Source organism: Corvus moneduloides, chromosome 7 (genome assembly GCF_009650955.1).
Source record: "Corvus moneduloides isolate bCorMon1 chromosome 7, bCorMon1.pri, whole genome shotgun sequence".
In the NCBI taxonomy this organism is placed as follows: domain Eukaryota; kingdom Metazoa; phylum Chordata; class Aves; order Passeriformes; family Corvidae; genus Corvus; species Corvus moneduloides.
The window spans coordinates 27,394,571-27,414,158 of record NC_045482.1 but is presented as its reverse complement, the minus strand read 5'-3'; positions in this window follow the sequence as shown (position 1 = coordinate 27,414,158).

The following is a 19,588-nucleotide window of genomic DNA, read 5'->3' as shown; positions in this document are numbered from 1 at the left end:
GACCGGGCCCGGCCCGAAGGCTCTGGACCGCCCCCGGTCCCTGCCGGCCTCCCCACGGCCAGCGGCCCACGGCTGACTCCCGGCAAGCCACAGCCGCGCTGTGTGTGCCTCCCTGCTGAGGAACATAAACAGAAGCAGCTGGGCCCCGCTCGGCTCCGTCCCACATGTCGCCTCGCCACGGGCACCCACGCGCCGCGCGGGCCCGGTACACCGGCGGCGGTGCTCGCCACGCACGTGAGCGAGCTGCAAACGACAACCCGAGCGCTGCCACAGCCCCCGCCCGCCACGCCGGGCCCCCTCAGCCCGCCGCCCCCAGCCCCTCTCCTCCGCAGGCTTCTGCTCCTCTCCTGCCTGTCCCCGCACAGGAAAACAGCCTCCCTTGCAGGGGGCTTGTTTCCTCCTAAGCAGCGAGCCATCATCCCCCCTCTCCTCTCACACCAGCTAGGGAGCAGAGCTCACTTTCTGCCCTCGTTACCTGTTTTGCTCCCTCTGGAGTCCCCCATTTCCCAGGGAATTTCCAGCAACAGTGTTTAACCTCAGTGTTTAAAAGCCCTGGTGGCAGAGCCTGACATTCAGTGCACAGAAGTTTGCCCGACCTCAGCCCTGTGCACCAGGCTGCCCTGCATCCCTAACTTGAGAGGGTCCCCGTGAGGGTCTCTGCCCCAGACGGTCCCAGCAAAAGCAGCTTCAGGGCTGAATTCAGTAGGGTTTCACATCTTTTTCTTTTGCGGAGGTGATACTACATTGCCAGCTACGCTTTTTTACCATATGCAACACCAACACACTGGCAGTTAACAAGCTACAACACAGAACCACTTGGCAACACAGAGAAAATGGGCAGAAAATCCCCAAGCAAGAGGGAAGGGAAAAAAATGCGATGAATTGACGGCATTAAGCATGCAAGAGAGAACTGTAAAGGAGAGGCTGCCAGGGAGCAAAGGTGCCCTCCCATGCCTGTGCACAGCACCAAGAGGGGAACCTCAGCAGGGGAAGCAGCCACTGCTTAACCATCTGAGAGATAAAGCACCTGAATAGTTTCTGGAGAGCAACAGAGGTGAGAAACCAAACCAATCTTACTGTCAGTTCCCCTTCTTGAAGTCAACTGATGTGGTTGCCTGCTATGCTAGGGATTCAGGAACACGCAATGTGCCACCCAGTCCCACAGGACCTCTGACTTTCAGTGTCCCATATGTTAATTAAAGTACAAGCAATATTAATTCATAAAAATTGTGGTGTGACTGTACCAAAAGCATCTGCTCTGGGCAGCAATGCCCTGGAAGGCAGGGGCTCAGGCAGCCTAGCTCCACGGTAGAGAGCACATTGAGCCAGTGAAGATGAACTCAGGCAGTGGTGGATTCAAGGTGGGGGGACGGAGTTTTGTTCCTGCTGCAGGAATGAAGTTTGGAGCTGTCTTCACTTGTAACACCACATAATTCTAGGTGGCTGCAGATTTATTACTGTGTTTTCCCAAATTTGGAAGGCTTCCACATTTGACCACATGAAAGAAAGAAACATTTTCCTTTTCTCAGTATGACCTCCATTTTCTATTCTGAGACAAAATCCATTATAGCAATGCCTGGAAAAGCTACACATCTAATCATTTTCCCTGAGAATTCCTCTGAATTTTGAGATGGGTTGAGCTTGGCCAGAGCTTTTTCACCCCCAGCAAGAGAAACTGCCGTTGAGATTCTCAGTTTTTAAAAGATAATGATGGCTGTGTTCACTGCAGCATTTTTCCTGTTATCAGTTTGATTTGCAATTGCAGCTGAAGGCCTATACCATGAATTATTTGCCAATTAAGCAGTGCTTGCGTGGAGGCTGTGTATTTTACACCTTGACAGCTATTACAGGCAGAAGGTAACTGGAGCTTTGACTTAAATGCAAATTATCAAACACCGAACAGTCTGAAGCAGAGACCCAAGCTGACTTGGGCAGAAGACACAACAGAGATAAATTTGCTGCTGACGTTTAATCTTGGATGGGAGTAACAATGGTAAAGACAAAATCAAATGTCTGTATCTTCCTTGCTCTTTAACAGCAGACATTTTAATCCTTCCTGAAGACACCCAGAAAAATTTATGTCGTGGAACAAGTATTGGAAAAGACAGCTGCCCTCTGTTACAACTAATATGATTAATATCCTTGCATGATCTTTTTTCTTAGGGAGAAGAGAGAGTGATCTCACTACTCCAATCACATTGCATTATTATGTACCTTGGAAGCAGAAAAGCAGGTATTAAAAAAAGTGAAAATGGGATTTTATTATTTATTACAGATTTGTGCCTCAAATTCTTTTCACTTCTGGATCCCCAGAGTATCCCATGGGTACTGTCCATAAGCGCATTTAGGACCCAAGATGTTCTCCACCCCAGCAGAGACAGAGCAGTTGGACTATTTGTTTTGCTGCAGTTAAACCCTTTAACTAGCATGATGTCACTGCACTCAGCCAAGCACTGGGAAATGTTTCGTTTTTCACTCTTTTCCAAAAGTGAAGTAGAAAAGGTCTTTAAATAATTTAGTAGATTCCCTTCACTTGTTTCATTTACTTCAGATATAAAATAGGCAGATTTAATTATTTCATCAGCAACATAAAGCCTGTTATCTATTGGATTTCAAGTCTGAGGTAACTCCCAGCAACCAAATACATGATTTAATAATAATTCTGTCATCAAGTGAAATCTTTCCCTGGGATAGATACTGAAAGCAGCCTGCCCACATAGCAAGATATTTTTTTCTCAGCGGCTTTTCAGCAGGGTCAGACCTGAAAATGGTTAATTATGTTCCATTTATTTCACCTAAAGTTTTGAGCAAGGCTCATTATAGCAGAGGACTCTGTCCAGCTTCCTATTTTGTTTGTGCTCTTGACCATGCAGGATCATGCAACAGTGTTTCTGTAATCCCCACCTAGAGAACAACATGAAAATACCAGCTTTTCCCAAAATGAGTAGCAGGAGTTGTTGACCAGATGATAAAGATTTTAATATTCATAAAACCAGAATGTCAAAGAAGAACATCTTGTATGAGAATTAATGTTTCCAAGTCATAATCATCATTCTCCAAATGCATGCAATGCTGCTAGGAAAAGTCTTGCTCTCTCTCCTTCTGACATGTGGAAGTTTAATTAAGCACCCACCAAAGACTGGGAATTACCTGCTGGAATTGTTCACCTGCTCTTTTTTTATTCTTGTCTATGTTGGCCAGCAAGCCAAACCAGTTTTGATTTCCATATTTTTTATTTGTGCATTGTTCAATGAGGCACAGGCTGATTCCACATTAAAAATAAATATACTTTGTCACCATCATACACTGCACTGGCCAAAATCGTAATGTGCTGCTGATTCAGGCTGTACAAATAGAGCATCCCCTAAAGCAAGAAGAATGGGCACCTGTGCTCATGGGAACAGAGGGAGCAGCCAAAGTCGGACAACTCAGTCACTCTGGTGACCCTGCAGAGGATTATTGGCTCTTTACTTTGCAGTGAAAAGACCTGAGCCTCCACAGCTTGCAAGGGAGGAAAAAAAAAAGCATTTCACAGATCCAGGTGATGTTTCTAGCCGTGGTTTTCCACCCTGTGGGGAGAGGAAAGGAAAAAATGAGGGGGAAATTGATCAATTTGTAGACTAACAGTCTATAAGGGGAGGTGGCAGAGAATGGATCCAAGCTCTGCGTGGTGGTGCCAAGCAGTAGGACAAGGGGCAGTGGGTGGAAACTGATGCACAGCAAATTCCACCTGAATAAAAGGAAGAACTTCTTTACTGTGCAGTGACCAAGCACTGGAACAGGGTGCCCAGAGAGGCTGTGGAGTTCCCCTCCCTGGAGATATTCAAGAGCTGTCTGGACCCAGTCCTGTGCCATGTGCTCTGGGATGGCCCTGCTTGAGCAGGGAGGTTGCACCAGGTGACCCTCTGTGCTCCTTCCAACCTCTCCCATTCTGTGAAAGCTCAGTTCCCCAACACTACAATATAAATACTTCACCCCTAACCTTTTACACTCCAAGGGCTAGAGAGAGCCTTCTCTTGGCTCCCCTCATCTGCAGTTCTTACAGTAGGATATTGCATGACAAAGACCAAAACATTACCATCCTATGCTGCTGTGCTCTGCATCTGCCCCTCTTGCTCTGATTTTCCTACCATAAGCTGTGGGCCTGTGGTGTATGTGCTCAATTAGAAGAGCAGAAATCAGAGTTCAGTTTCCACTCTAACATACATCTTTTGTTTATAACTAAAAGCTGCACTAATTTAAGTTGAAATTATTTTTTAAACTCTGGCAAGAGGTTTTGTGCAGATTCATATTTCTATTTAGGCTAAGCTTTTTCAGGTGCAGTTCAAGCTTGGGATAAAAACTTGAAATAAACCCTATTTACACTGTAGTAGATTGCATTTGCAGATTTCACATCTGAATCCATTTGATTCATATTGAATCTATTTAATCTGCATTTTTAGTATGCATTCCCTGCTTTCTATGCCTCTAAGTATTAAGTTCTGCCCTATTCATACAAAGAATTTCACATACTCATGCTAAAACAAGACATGCAGGTTGAGAATTTACAACTCTTCCCCAAATTCTGCCATAAAACAAACGGTTAAAATCATCACCAAATACATGGAATTATTTCTTTGCCTATTGAAATTAAGACTGTTTCCAACAATGTCTTTCAAAATACTTTAAAATCCTTACAAAAGCTGTATGTAAAATCTGGGAGAGAAAAAAAAGATACAAGTTACAAAATACTTGTTTTAAATTAGTCACAAGCTGTGCTTTCTACTTGAACTCAATTTCTTTGGTCTGGTTATACCTCCATTGCATTCCTTTCCTTAGGTGCTAGCCACCTGCACCACATGTTCTCCAAAGGCCTCCTGCTCACATTATTGTGGCTGGGATTTTAATTTTTGTCCCCATACTTGCTCTCTTGCTTTGCCATTTTTTCTAGGGCCAGCTTTGCTCCTCCAAGGCAAATGAACCTTGCTTCCCACACTTTCACTGCTTTTCCATTCATTTTTGATACTACTTCAACCTTGCCTCCATACATTTCTTTCCATGCCATGCATCATTATTTTTCCCCTCAAAAAAAAGCAAGCAAAGATGCAGTATGGTTTCATCATCTTGCAACACTCTCCTACACTCTGCTGGTCTAAAAGGTAGAAGTTTGAGGCTTGGAGCACCTTTCCTAGGGAAAGGTGAGTTTCAGCCTTCCTATCCTCAGTCTTGAGTAGTCATCAACACCTGCAAAACGGCAGATCTGTATTTTCTTCTGAAAGCCTTGTCCTCCCACAGTCCCCATGACACTAGACCTCTTTAACAACTTCCAATTCATTATCCCCTTCTTTCTACCCTGCCTCTCCATGGTACCAGTTTCTAAGAAGCATTGCCTGGGCCTTCGAGGCCTTTCCTTGTGTGCCACAGGGTGATGGCACAACAGGTACACCCAGGCCTACCAAGGCAGCTTCTCCAGCAGCCTCTGCCTGGTTCAGCAGAGAAGTGTCAGCTCTGGCTGGTTTGTCTTTGTGTGCAAAGAGCCTTAGCATGGGTAGAAATACCCTTTTAGCCTTCTCTGAAGTGATTCTTGCAAACTCTTACATTTTCGGTCATCCCTTCTGTCTGATCCGTTGGCCTTTAGCTTGGCCTTAACTTCATCATTCTTTCTATTCACACTAAGTAGTGCTTGCAGGTTCTTCCCAAGGAATCTGACATACAGCCCTCCCTGAGCCTCTGCACAAGTGTAGCATGTCAGTCAGATAAATGTGTGCCATTGTGTGTGTCACTGCTTTGTGCTGCTTTGATCCACTGGTGTTCTGCAGGATTCTGCTGCGAAGATCAATCGACCATTAACCACATTTTGTTCATAAGCTCTTTGAGGAGGCACCATATTTTGTTGTCTGCCTGTGTAATGCCTGGAGCAATAAGGTCCCTTCGCACCACAGCGATGTCGATAATATATACTCCCAACTGTGCTAGGTGCTATACATAAATAGTGACACCTCATAGATTGGTACTACCACTTTTTTCTTTGTTGTCTGCTAGTCTAGGTAACAGATGATCACAAGACAGAAGAATAAGTGGCCCTGCATTACATAGTTTCATGTCCTAAACACAGTTGAAATCAAGGAGAAAGGATGAGACACTACTAAAGGAGGTAATCTGAACCACAATAGAAAGTACAGTCATGATATCACCAAATTAATATCTAGAGTAATTAGAAATATTTCCCAGTAAAACAGAGAATTAGTTAACCTGTAGACTCTAGGCATCAAGATATGGTAGGACACCCAAGATACAGAGTCAAAATAAATGCTTTTCATTAGAGCATATAGTAGCAAAAGTAGCAGTCGTGCAATATGAAAAAACTTGAGCTCCAGTTTAGCATCACTGGGAGATCAATCATCAGGGTTGGAGTATCTACTCCTACCTAGTTTCTCTTCTTGGGCCTCTCCACAATGGACTATGGAAATAATGCAGATACATCTCTTTGCCTTATTACGGAACAATGGTTTGGCTGCTTTGGGTTTTACTGTGGAATAAACATTAATGAAGTGTACAACTAGAGGTGCCATCCCAGAAGCACTCATGGGTACCCACAAATTAATGCTACCTTCTCAATGATAGCATACTCTTTAGGGGTCAAACACAATCAAACCTCAGCCCTCTTACAGGTTCCTCTAACACAGCCCATGAGGACCAGACACCGGGCTGCAGAGAGGCTCAGAGCTGTGCTCACTGCTGCACACACAGCCTGAGAGAAGCCAGGAGCACTGCCAGTGTGCCCAGCATCACCTGCTGGAGAAACTGGCCAGCCTGCCTGAAGCACAGCCAAGTAGCATGTACTAGCTGTTCCCAAGCTTCTCCCAAGCATGAGATCAACTTTTTAGTCTTATCCAATGAATAGATGTTTGCCAGAGGTTAAAATAAACATTTGCTGTGGTTTCTGCTAGCCTCAGATCAGGACAATTGTCAGGAGCTACTGCCCAGTGTGGAAGCCCCTCTGCAGGGCTACTTCTGCTCCCATCTAATCCTCATTTCAGGGTATTCTTCTTAAGGTCCTTCATATTTTTGTGCTGCTGCTGTTCTTCCATGGTGCCTTTCATCTAAAAGCATTACATTGCAGTCAAAGATGCAGATACAAAAAAACCCCTCAATTCCATAGTCCCTGTGCTTCAGGGCAGAGGTTAAAATCAAGCTCTCCTGGTACCCAACCCTTCTTAGCTGGCTGCATGACTCTTCCCTAGCTGTGCAGCAGACACAGACCTGGGATTAACTGTGTCACCAGAGTTACCACAGGTTTATTACATCAGCCCCCTTCCCCCCCCATCCATCTGGGAAGCAGGTACATGGCAGGTCTCACATACTAGCAAATCCAGCTCCCCATCTCCAGCAGCCTGAGGTAGAGGGTGACAGCACACCTCTGCCATCATCAGCTCGTAGGGAGCATCCCCATGAGAAAGGCACCTGAGAAAATGCAATTCTCTGTTTGATGTCCTGATCACAGAAACAAAGCTTTTCCTCTTCTTCATATCACACTGGCCTTTCACTCTACGAGGAAAAAAAAAAATCTTAACTGAAGCAAATGCCAATTCCAGGATGCTGCTTTCCTCAAAATACCCTTATAACACACATCTTTCAGGCAGGCAAAGATGTTTCACAAACACATAGAGGTCTTCTTCCAAACATATTACATCGTTAAAGAGGAATTACTCCAGCAGAGGCAAAACCAGTGTAAAACAAGCACAAGTGGGATAAGAATCACACCCTTCATTTTATTCTGTGTAGCTTTTTTTCCCCCTTACATAAGCTTCAACACTCCAAGTTCAAGGCAAATGCTTGCAATATTTCTACGTTATCCTCAGTGATGTGACAAGAGCAATTACAGAGTCCAGGGAAGCTAAGCAACGCTGCTAAAACAGTGGGTGGTCTAAAGGCTTGAATAGCTCCTGTGCACTAACACTGCAGTGGAGTCCCCCAGACCCCCACTTTGTACCCCAGGCAATTCAACCATGCTCTACAACACTGGCCTTTTTGTCCAGGACATTCTGGCACCAGCATTGCTTAGCTGACTTGAGACATACCCAGTTCTCTCAGGTGGTCTGCAAAGTTAACTCACCCTTTAAAAGTTTGTCCTTGGTACCCACCACATCTTCATTCTCCGTTTCTGTCGAAAGTTCTAGGCAGAAGCATGCTGAACATTTTGCAAGGAAAATCTGCTCAGAGACAGCTATTCCAGGTGCACAGGCCTTTGCTGAGTACAGCATTATTTGGGGTATTCTCAAAAAAAAAAAAAAAAGTCTACTTTTACAGTAAAAGAGCCATTTGCCATGTGCAATGTGCTGAAATACTTTGCCACAGCAAAGTCTGGTCTAAACATGTTGTTGGCCAATAAAAGGGGGGAAACATGCTGCCAGTAAACATTTGCGTGGTATGTCTTTGAAGGCTTCAAGGCAGACTAAGTGGAATAATTGTGAAGATGTATTATTTATAATACAACAAATCTTCCCCACAAGATATAGGTCTCCATTAACCTAGTACCCAACTGCTTTTAAGTGCATTTTTTAATGTGTTTACCCTGCTAAGGGAGTTATGTTTTATTATCTCCATTTTGCATTTGGGGAATTGAGGTACTGGGAGATTAATAGATTTGCTCGAGGTTACATAGCAAATCTCCAGCAAAGCACAAATGCAGACCAAGTGTCCCAGATTGTTCTTCTCCACTGGATGTATCCATCGATATGCCAGGACACATTAAAACATCAAAGGTCTCTTGTGAGGTGACTTTTTCCTTTGTAATAAAAAAGGCCGATGTCATGCGAGCAAGTAACATTGCATTGGAGTCAACAGGAATTCATCTATTTACACAAAAGCTGGAGCAAGGTCTGGAGCTTTTGTTGGAATATTCTCATTTTTCTAGCTATCCACTGCTTTCATCTCAAATTCTCAAATACCTTTTCACTGATGAAACCTGCTGCATCTGACAAGCTACCTGTTCACTCATCAAGATTCACTGATAGCCTTTACATTTCATATACTACCATGTAAAGTCAGATGCTACTTCATGTCTCCCTCAAGCCTAGTGGAGCTGCAAAGGGTTCAGCTTTTTCAAGTCTGCCCACATAGTGAAGATGCTGAATGTGGGTATGGGACCCCTGCTATGGTACAATGGTGTTATGGATTGTTTGATTTGATTTTCATCTTGATTTATGGGAAGAAGTGGTGGAAGACAGAATCCTAATCTTTTACAGTACCTTGCACCAGCAAGCCTTTGGGGGAATGGTTTCATGGGATTCAGTAGAAGACCACCTTTCTCCCTACATCCCCTTCACCAGCTCTCCACTAAGTCAACCTCCCTGAAGATGAAACCTGCGCTGCTCTCCAGCCATGGTAGAGTTCGTGGAACTCGGAATTTCACAGAATCACAGAATGTTCTGGATTTGGATCCTGCAGCCCCCTCTCTCCTACTCCCTAAACACCGGCTTAGTACCCTCTCCCAATCCTCCTTGGGAGGAAAAGACCCCAACCAGCACAACTACAACATTGTATCTTTCAAGCAAATTATGTTTCCATTAATTTCCAAGCTCCTGTTTAAATGTAAGTCTAAATAGAATTTGAATGAATAATAGGGCTGATAAAAATGCAAGCAGAATACTTTGTGCCATGTGTACCCTTGTCAGCACACAGATGTCGTAAAGCATCCCGGTCCCATCATAAGAATGTAAAAGAACCAAGGGCTTTGCCTACAATGTCTTGGCTGGAAGGCAGTTATAGGAGATTAATCACACCCAAGACTAAAAAAATCCCTTTGGTGCAGCAAAGTGAGTTGCACAAAAGGAGTTCTACAGAGAACATGTGAGATTGGTGACCTGTTTCTCATCAGCATGGAGAGTGGGCCCACTTTAGCTCACAAAATATCAGTGGGAGAGCCCAGAAAGTTTACTCCACAAGACATCACATCTAAGTCAGCCTCATGACTAGAGCAATGAGATTTAGTCCTCACTGCAAAGCTGCCACCAAAAAGCCTGCAAGCCAGTTTCATTTAGCAAATGGGCAGTACCTTCTCACAGCAGGGACAGATTTTATTTTCCATTTAAGATCAGGGACACACACAGGTAAGCAGCAGTAATGCACCTCCAGGCTGCTCCATGCCTCAGCTCACTTTAAATAAAGCTACCCCAGGGAGGGGAGGCGATTTTGAGGTGAAATACAAAATTGAGGAACTCGGATATCTTTATCCTTCTTCATGAAGGTAAGCACGACATGTAGAACATGATACTCCGCCTCCAGCACAGTCTGGGCTGCTCAAGACATGTTTGACATCCCCCGACAAAGATTTAAAGATTATTCAGTATCAAATGTTCACCAGTGTTTTGAACAGCTAAACAATGAATTTTCCCACTGCCTCTCCTGCTAATGATGAGCGAATAAAGAATCCCCTAGGGAATTTCCCTTCATCTGCTCACGAGTGCCACTTCGCTAGTCACATTTATCTGACAAATCTTACAGATGGCTTGGCACGAGCTTGCAACGAGCACACCATCTTTGGAGCTGGGATTGGCCGCCCGAGCCACGCGACGCTTTCTGTGGCAAACTGGGCAAGCCCACAGCAGAGCCCCATACCAGCTACTGGAGAAATACCCTTAGGAAATGTACAGCTTCACCCAGCGCTGTTTCAGCAGAAGACACTGATGATGGCATTTCCGACACTGCAGCCGCCTCATGAGGAATGGAGTCTCTTGGCACAGAATAAGTTGTTTTCTGACCCAGGCAGAAAGATATCCTGGAAAATTACTCCCATTGAGTCCTTTTCCTGCTGTTTTTGTGCTGAATGCCTTTCTATTAAAGATGAATTTTCCCTGTTAAAATAATGGGGAAAAGAATATAAAGACCCATCTGCAGACCACATTTTCAGAGGGGTTTTTGTTTGTTTTCCAACATTGTCTGTGAAACGTTGGTTGAGTCTTTCAAGCTCTTTCCAGATGTGTACTCTCCTCATGCTATGTACCCAACTCTAATTCTAGTTGGAAAGCTGTTTGACTCAGGCAAATGAATAGCAGGATTTTAAAACAGATACAAATAGTAAAACTAGGGCTTTGTACAATCCCATAGGTACTATAGATGGGACTGTCCAAACACAGATCCTTCTAATCCACCAAGAAAATGCCCTTAAGACCTGTTCAGAGTCAGACTTAAACCCATAAAATCCAGGAAATTCAGAGATAAGCCTGGATATCTGGACTGATATTCTGTCCTCAGTTCACCTTACTGGGTAAATGTTAATGAATGCATTTGTTTATTCCCTACAGTTCTATGCAGGGAATATCAACAATCTGATATTATGGGAGGAGGTGAAATTTTTTCTTCCGTATGTGTGTGTAGGAGTTGCTCAATATAATTTATTCTCTTTCACAATAAGACTATATAGCTCCTCAATCCTTTCAGAGCTACACAGGGTCTGTCTTGTAAAGTTTTGGAGAAGAAGCCTCAAAGGAAAATCAGTTATTACAGGAAACAGGACTGATTTTCAGTACTCCACAATCTTGCCTTTCCATTCATACTTAGCAGGTATTCCAACATAAAACATCATCCAGATGCATTTCACAGAAGATCTAAACCCAGAGCTTCACAGGTAACATGAGACCAAGTTGACCAATCACAAATGGAGGAGAACTGGAGCACACAACACCTCTAGAGAACCAACCCGTATGTGCCTGCTGCAATAACCTGCAGGGCAGAGCTGCCACATCAAGTACAACCACAAGAATGGGCATACCAGTCCATCTAGCCCAGCATCAAGTCTCCTATAGCTGGCTCCTGAAGCAAGCCAGAAAGCAGCAGAAGCAAGGGAACCACTTATGCCATTTCCCTCACATTTCTGCTAGCCTCCAGCTATTTTCAGATCAAGGTATTTCCTAAGCCAGATGTGGTTTCTAGCTACTTAATAATCCTCCATGCATTTCTTTACACAAACTTGTCCAGTCATCCTTTGAACGCTAATAAGCTTTTAGCCTCCACAACCACCTTTGGCAGTGAATTCCTTGTGTCCACTACCACTTGCATGGAGAACATCTTTTTGTTTGCTTTGAGCCTGGCTGCTTCTAGTTTCATTTAATGACTATAATTGATACACAGCCACAGAACAAACAATCCCTGCCCACCTTCTGACTTGAAGGATTCACTCCTACCCCACCAACATCTGATCTTCTTCAAGCTGGTGAGTTTCAGCCTAATCAAATTTTCCTCACACGGAAGGTTGTGGCAAATACAACTGAAGTATAAGCCAACTGTTTTTCTTTCCTTCTGAGCTCCCAGTACAGCCTTTTACTTCACACTCAGGAAACACTGTCTTTCCCATGTTGGAGGGAAGTAGGTGACAGGTCTGTCATTACTTTTATAGGTAATCTGCAAAGTGGCAGAGAAGTCATACTGTCCGGGGCCTGTTCTGACACTGTGGAATACAGTGCATTGAGCCTTACATAAGCATTGAGCCTTAGCCCCAGTGACTTCACCAGGCACTGGACAAAGTTCCCTTGCAATTTTTTAAAATAGCACGTAGCAGTCACTTCATCAGTGATGGACATCATGACCAATACATAATTCAGGTCCTGCTACAGTCAAAGGACCATATGTTTGAGCTCTAGGTGTGCTCTGAGCAGCACAAGTCCCAAAGTCCTGATCTCTCAATGCAGAAACTACAACTGTGAATTCAGCTTCCTGCAGAAACATTGAGTGAAACCCACTGTCACTTTACCCACCAAAAGAACGTAGTACATTTTCACTACCATCATCTGTTCTTCTCTCCCAGTCCCCAAAAGACACAAAATATGAGTAACTTTAGCCCAAGAAAAGATTTCTGCAGGATAAAAAGGCGGATGTGGCAGAAACTTTGTGAAGTCTGCTAAAGGCTTTGCTATTGCCAGCTAATTTGATGTAAAAGATATGCAGATAATATTGGGATGGGCAGCCCTACAAGCCCCTAAGATAAAACTTCCATTTATGACAAAATTCATCCCTGATAAAAATGGCACTATTCCATTGAAATCAATAAGGTTGCACCTGTGAATGCCAGCTGTGAATTGAGTCCATGGTTCTCAAATGATGTAAAGTGCTTCAGGAGGAAAGATGCTATATTTAGGTGCCATATTATTGCTATGTAGACATTTTCATAACCCCTAATTATGGGGCTTTTTTTGCAAGCTCTGTAGTATTAACTGGATTGGATAAATATATAATTAGAGAGTGTTTCAACATGCACACTCTTGATGCTAGAAGCTTTATCAGCTCTTTCTTTTCTTCATGATCTGTTTTGCTTTTCTTTTAAAGCTGTTTCTATCAATTATGGCAAGATTTACTAAGAGCCCCAATAAAGGGTCACTGCAGACATCTCAGCAGAATAGAAGAGAGCTACATTTATGTTCCAGAACTTTCCTGTTTTCCAGAAAGACACCTCTGGGTTGTCATTGTATGACAACATCACCAGAAGCTAAGCCAATCAGACAGGAAAAAAAAAAACCAAAACAACAACAGAACAACAGCAACAAAGAACCTTTCAGAAGTTCCCTGACCCCAAATTGTTTATAGGCTACGCATTTCTACTCCAACAGCTTCAACAGAAGATCTGCTGCCCAAATATTTGCTGGATCTCGCTCCTCTCTTTTGCCAGTGGACAGAAAGGAAGGATTCAAGGAGGTTCTTCACATTCTGCAAAGTGCCAGGGATGCACAAATAGCTTCAAAGATCTGTAGATAGGATGTAGATACAAGCCCTGTCTAAAAGAGCCACCACCCTAACAAATTACTAATTTGTTTGACTGGAAAAAGGCAAGCTACCTTTTTTACAGCATCTGCTTTGTCAAATTAAAAGATACCATTAACAACTAAAATCCAACTAGTCCACAGGAGTAAAAAACCAAAACCAACAAAAAAGTAGCACTTGCATTTTTGTTTCTAGGTGCTGAAGAAACCTGCATTATTGCAAACCAAAAAAAGTCCTAAACAAATACACTTCTTGGTTTTCTGATCAGGTATGGCCAATAAAGTGTCAGATTCTTTTAGATGTGTTTATGAACACTTTCCTCTTTCACCAGCTTATATCCAGTGAGAATTTTAGAAGCTAGATTACAAGTATAAACACTTCAAAACAGATGTTAATAATAGAAAGAATTAAGAACATTGCTAGAGTGACACAACACGGATGCTGTATTATTAAACAAATGGCTCACAGTGGTGTTATGACATGAGTCATAATGCCTGATGCCGTGAACATACTGCAGAAAAGAACAATAGCTATCACCAGCTACAGAAATACACAGAGCACAATACCAGGAGCCCAACTGCTGACTGATCTAAAGCAAGGGGTTTGTCTGCAAGCCAACAGGATAAACTCACACCTGGTGCAAATTGGTGCAACTGAACAGAAGCCCATGGAGTAACAGCACCCTCAGCTAAGGCTCTGATATTGCACCAAAAGCACTACGGGCTTTGCTCTGTACAGTCTTGCAGTCCGCTTTTGACTGTAATTGACTGGGGAATTCCAATTTGGTAGGATTTTGAACCTGCTTTCCACAGGTGTGAATAACCGAATCTGGCCCTACATTAACATCAATAGATAAACCCAGCAAATCACAGAGCGCATCTGAATTGTTTTAGCATTCAGTATCACCTCAAGAAAGTCTACCAGAGGCAGCAAACTGGTCGCCATCAGCACAAGGACTGGTTTGCCATTCCTTTTGTTGCTTTATCTGGTAACTATGGATGGCAACTGGTGATGCTGAAGAAAAAGATTACTCTAAGAACTGGCACATCCACAAGCTTAACAGACAAAGGATGGAATCAAATCCCAGAGTACACTTACAGCATGTGCTCTCCATAGTTAAAAGGCTATTTGCGGCATGCAAAGTAGGAAAAGCTTTCATTTAGGGTAGAACTTAAGCACAGCATTACTTTCCCTGCTTGATGCAGTAACCCCATTCAAGGGGATACAGTCTGGAAGCAATGTTCTCCAAGATGCACATGTCTAAATTGCCAAAGGAAGGGGAGAAGAAAATAAGAACAAAGTAAGTGGAACCCACCCATAAAATGAAATATAGGGCTTGATTCATTGTCATGCACTGTTAACATAGTGATTCAACCACTGTGGTGCACAGCTAACAGAGCTGGCTTAAATCCTGCATCTCTGTGACTATCATGTACTTAATAAGAAACACTTGGCACAGAGACTTAGATGGGTTCCACTCCACCCAAGTGCCACCCAAAAGCTCCCAGTATAGGAAGCATGGCCAAATACAAGGCATGTGGTCAGGGCACTATGGTATTCCAGCCCTTTCTCAGCTTTTACACTGGGGACCCCTGGCAGCTGCCTTAAAGGCAGCATCAAGGTTGCTCCAAACTGTGCTAAAGACCAAACCAGTTTCTGAACAATTTCAAAACACGAGTTGAGCAAAAGTGGTTTGCTGCACTCACTCTTTTGGATGTGGAGCAGGCTGGAGAAGAGCCACATCTGAGAACAGGCTGCCTCTCTTCAGCCATCACAAGGGCACCTACATATCACATGCTGAATCTAAGACAACTTACTTAGCAAGGATAAGGCACACAAGAGACAAGAAATCTACTCAAAATAGTCAGTAGCTACACTGCGTTACCTCCAATCTCTCATCAGGATCCCCCAAAATAAATTTTATTACAGAGGCATTAACCTGGCAGAAGACAATTTGCTTAGATAAAGCCTTGTGTTTCTTGTCTGTGTGCTTACATGTGAAATGGTGCTCACCCATGCAAACATGCCACCCTGATCAAGCCAAACATACACAATGCATATAAGACATAAATAAATACTTATGAGTCACTGATAACCACCTCATAAATTACACGGTCTTACGAAGTATCACTGCTAAAGATAATGCATACAATTGGATACAAAACACACATACACGACTCTCATTAAGACAGATAACATTGTTTGTTTCCTTTCACAGGAGCCCAAGGCCTTAATTTATAAGGTCCTGAATTATTTTTGATAACCTTGGAGTCCCAACAGCTGTGAATCTGTTCCAAAACCTGGCCCAAAACCAGGCCATGAGAGACCAAATGTGATTACAGAGCATATAGCGAATAGGATATGGCACACAGAGGTCCAAAAGTCCAAGAGCCCAGTCTGCTCCAGCTCACAGGAGCAAGATGCAGGATTATTTATAATCCTTTATCCTGAAATGGTACCACCTTCAGCATCCAACTCTCCTACCTCACTCCTCCTGCACTGCCCAGGCCCGGCTCCCCCATCACCGGGTGAGGAGCTCAGCTCCGGCTGCAGGAAAGTGCAGCTGCTGCAGCTCTTCCACAGCTCCTCACAAACTCCTCTGCAGAAAGGGGCACAAGCCACTCCAGCCAACAAAGTGAAGAGGGGCGAGATCAGTCCATCAGCCTCCACTTGGGTAAAACCTAAATGCCTCTTTGGTACCACTTGACTGACACAGCCCAAACACAGCGTGTTTGTTTTGCTGACACATAGGTTTAAGTTTGCTCCCCAGCCACATCTTCTTTCCCCTTGGATACAATAGTCATCTTCATAGCACTTATTATAACATATTGCAGCAACAATGTGTAATTATCCTCAAAAACAAAGCAAAAGCTCAAGATAAAAATAACAGGCACTGAGCACACTTACCAGCTGGAGGAAGGCAGTGAGGCAGCACAAGCTGCAGCCCTAAAATGGCTGTGCTGTAGCCTGATTTCAAAGGCCAGACTGTAGGAGAGCACACGGAGAGGTGAACCCTCTCCAAAAGCAGGTCCAAAATGAGAAGGAGCAGTAGCACACAGACTCTGTAGAGATGTCTTTGAGTAGAGCAATGCCTCCCCTGGGGTCTGTGCACTGTCAGCTGGGTTCAATGATTGCATTTGGGCCAGGGCAGAACTCCAAATGCACAGCACCTGAGAGGGCTGATCCTTTCTGAGGAGAAGTCCATCGGGTGGTTACCAATCATATCTCTCACCCTGGGCCTTCCTTGGTCTGACCTAGGGAAATTAAATTAGTTTCCTTCTTACCTTTTTTTCCTGTGTTGCTGGATGTGTTTACTTTGATTTTCATACACTCGTAGAATGGTTTGGTTTGGAAGGGACCTTAAAGATCATTTAGTTCTAAGCCCCCTGATATGGGTAGGGACATCTTCCCCTGTAGCAGGTTGCTCAAAGCACTTCCAGGGATGGGGCATCCACAACATCACTGGCCAACCTGTTCCAGTGCCTCACCACCCTCACAGTAAAGAATTTCTGCGTTACGGCTAATCTAAACCTACCCTCATTCAGTTTAAAGCCATCACTCCTTGGCTCTCACTACATGCCCTTGTAAAAAGTCCCCCTCCAGCTCTCTTGTAGACCCTTTTCAGTACTGTAAACCTTCTCTTCTCCAACCTAAACAGCCCCAGCGCTCTCAGTCTGTCTTCACAGGAGAGGTGCTCCAGCCCTCTGATCATTTTTGTGACCCTCCTCAGGACTCTCTTCAACAAGTCCATGTCCTTCTTATGCTGAGGGCCCCAGAGCTGAAGGCAGACTTCAGGTTGGGTCTCACCAGAGTGGAGTACAGGGGCAGAATAACCCCCCTCTGCCCACAACAGATACAGCAGAACCCTCTACTTCCAAGCTTTCACAACAGTGTAGCCTGAAAGCAAATTATAAGGGGGGGGGGGGGGGGGGGGAGGAGGATGGGGGGGAAAACAAAACAGTTTCAATGACCAAAAAGTGGGAGCCTATGAATTTAATAAAGTATTGGTTTAAAATTCTCAATGTCAGATCACAAATACAGTAAATCTGATCAAGTATAAAAAAACTGTACACGTATCTCAGGGCTCTGATGGCTTCAAGATCTCTCAGGTTATATGGTTTATGTGTGTGTAAAAGCTTGACATCTCCGCTTTGTACAAGGAAGACTGGTTAGAGCTGCACACATTCCAGGAGGGCCTCTGTTGAATAGAATTGGCCAAATCAGATTAAAAACGCAGTATCTATGGTGAAGGCTGCAAGTTGCCTGCTCAGAGATTCCACTGATGTGAACCAGAAGTTCCTTGCATGTGGTCAGGCCCTAAATTTGATACTGGAATTTAAAAACAAATTAAGATTCCCATGTAATATTGACTGCTTTTTTTTTTTTTTCCCAGAGTAAAAGATTTTACAGCATGGAATGCTATATGCAGTGGTTACATGAGTCCAAGTAATTGTACCAATTATATAATTTGATATAATTGCACTAATTACATAAACACATAATAATGAAATATAAGTTATTCCAAGAGCTAAACTGGAAGAACATTAAAGAACCTAAATCTGCTCCCACTTATTCTAGTACAAATCAGAAACAATTCCCTTGAAATCAATGAAGTTACCCAAATAAAATTTGCCCCTACTGTTACAAGCAGGCATGTAAATCCAGCTTTTAGTTCAAGGTTACTGACTGGGCAAGCAAGTGAAAGCTACTGGAGTATTTTGTACTGATGCAGACTGCTAATTCCTGGCCAAAATCCAGTGTATGTAGGGAGATTCATGACAAAGTGAGATGTCTTCTACTCTTGTTCTGATCTGTCACCCAGACACACATCTGTGGGTTTTGCTGAATCTTATAGCAGCTGATTCTAAAGGAAAAATTGCTTTTTTTAGAAATACTCGGAACTGAGCATGAGCTGGGCCCAATCAGGAATTCCAGAAAACCAGATTCAGGTGTGTCTTTACTTATATTGGTGCTAGCCTGAATTACATTTGCAGACTTTAGGGGGGTTACTGCAGACTGACACCAGCATTAACTGCAACAGACTCCCTTCTTAGACAGAAATTTGCATTTCTGATCCATATTGCAAAATTTTCTCTTACCCTTCCCAATAGAAACCAGTCCATACAAGAATTTCCTTACGAAGGATGCATTCGGTGAGGGGTTTCCCTCTTCTCCCGTGGCAGGTCAAGTGCAGCAATTAATTTTCAGCTGCTGACTTCATCTCTCACAAGTGACAAAGCAAAGAAGGTGAGAGCTGGCAATTTTGGAGCAGGTGTCTATTATGTGTGGAAATATGTGATGTATGCAGAGTTAATCCAACAAGTGCTCTGTTGCACCACATCGTGACAGTCACGCTGTTCACACCATCCTCATTAACACCAGTGGCAGGTCCAGGCACTGGGATGGGGTTTTGCCTGTGTTAGAATATTTTAAAGGATGAAGATTCTCCAGCTCCAGAGATTGATTCTGTCACATGACAGAAGACACTGATTTAGCATTTACAGAATCGAGTTCAAAGCCTATCAAAGACAAGAAAGAGAGAGTCACCAAGTCACCTTCGGGTGGGGGGGTATGGATGTGACCCAGCTGTTTATTGAGGTAGAGTACCTAACCTGGCATAAAGCAATGCAACTGGATGCTCAGTTTTATAAGGATGGGAATGACAGATGGGAGAACCCCAAAATTTTTGAAAAGCAGCCATCAGGCTTGGGCATCTCATTTTTCATTTTGCCTGATTTCAAAAATGCAGGAGGTGGAAGCTGCACAAAGCGGAATTCCTGCACTCCCATGTAAAAAGCTGGCAAGAGCAGTAGCTTTGTCACATCTCTGAAAAATAAACCCGAACTGTCTCAGA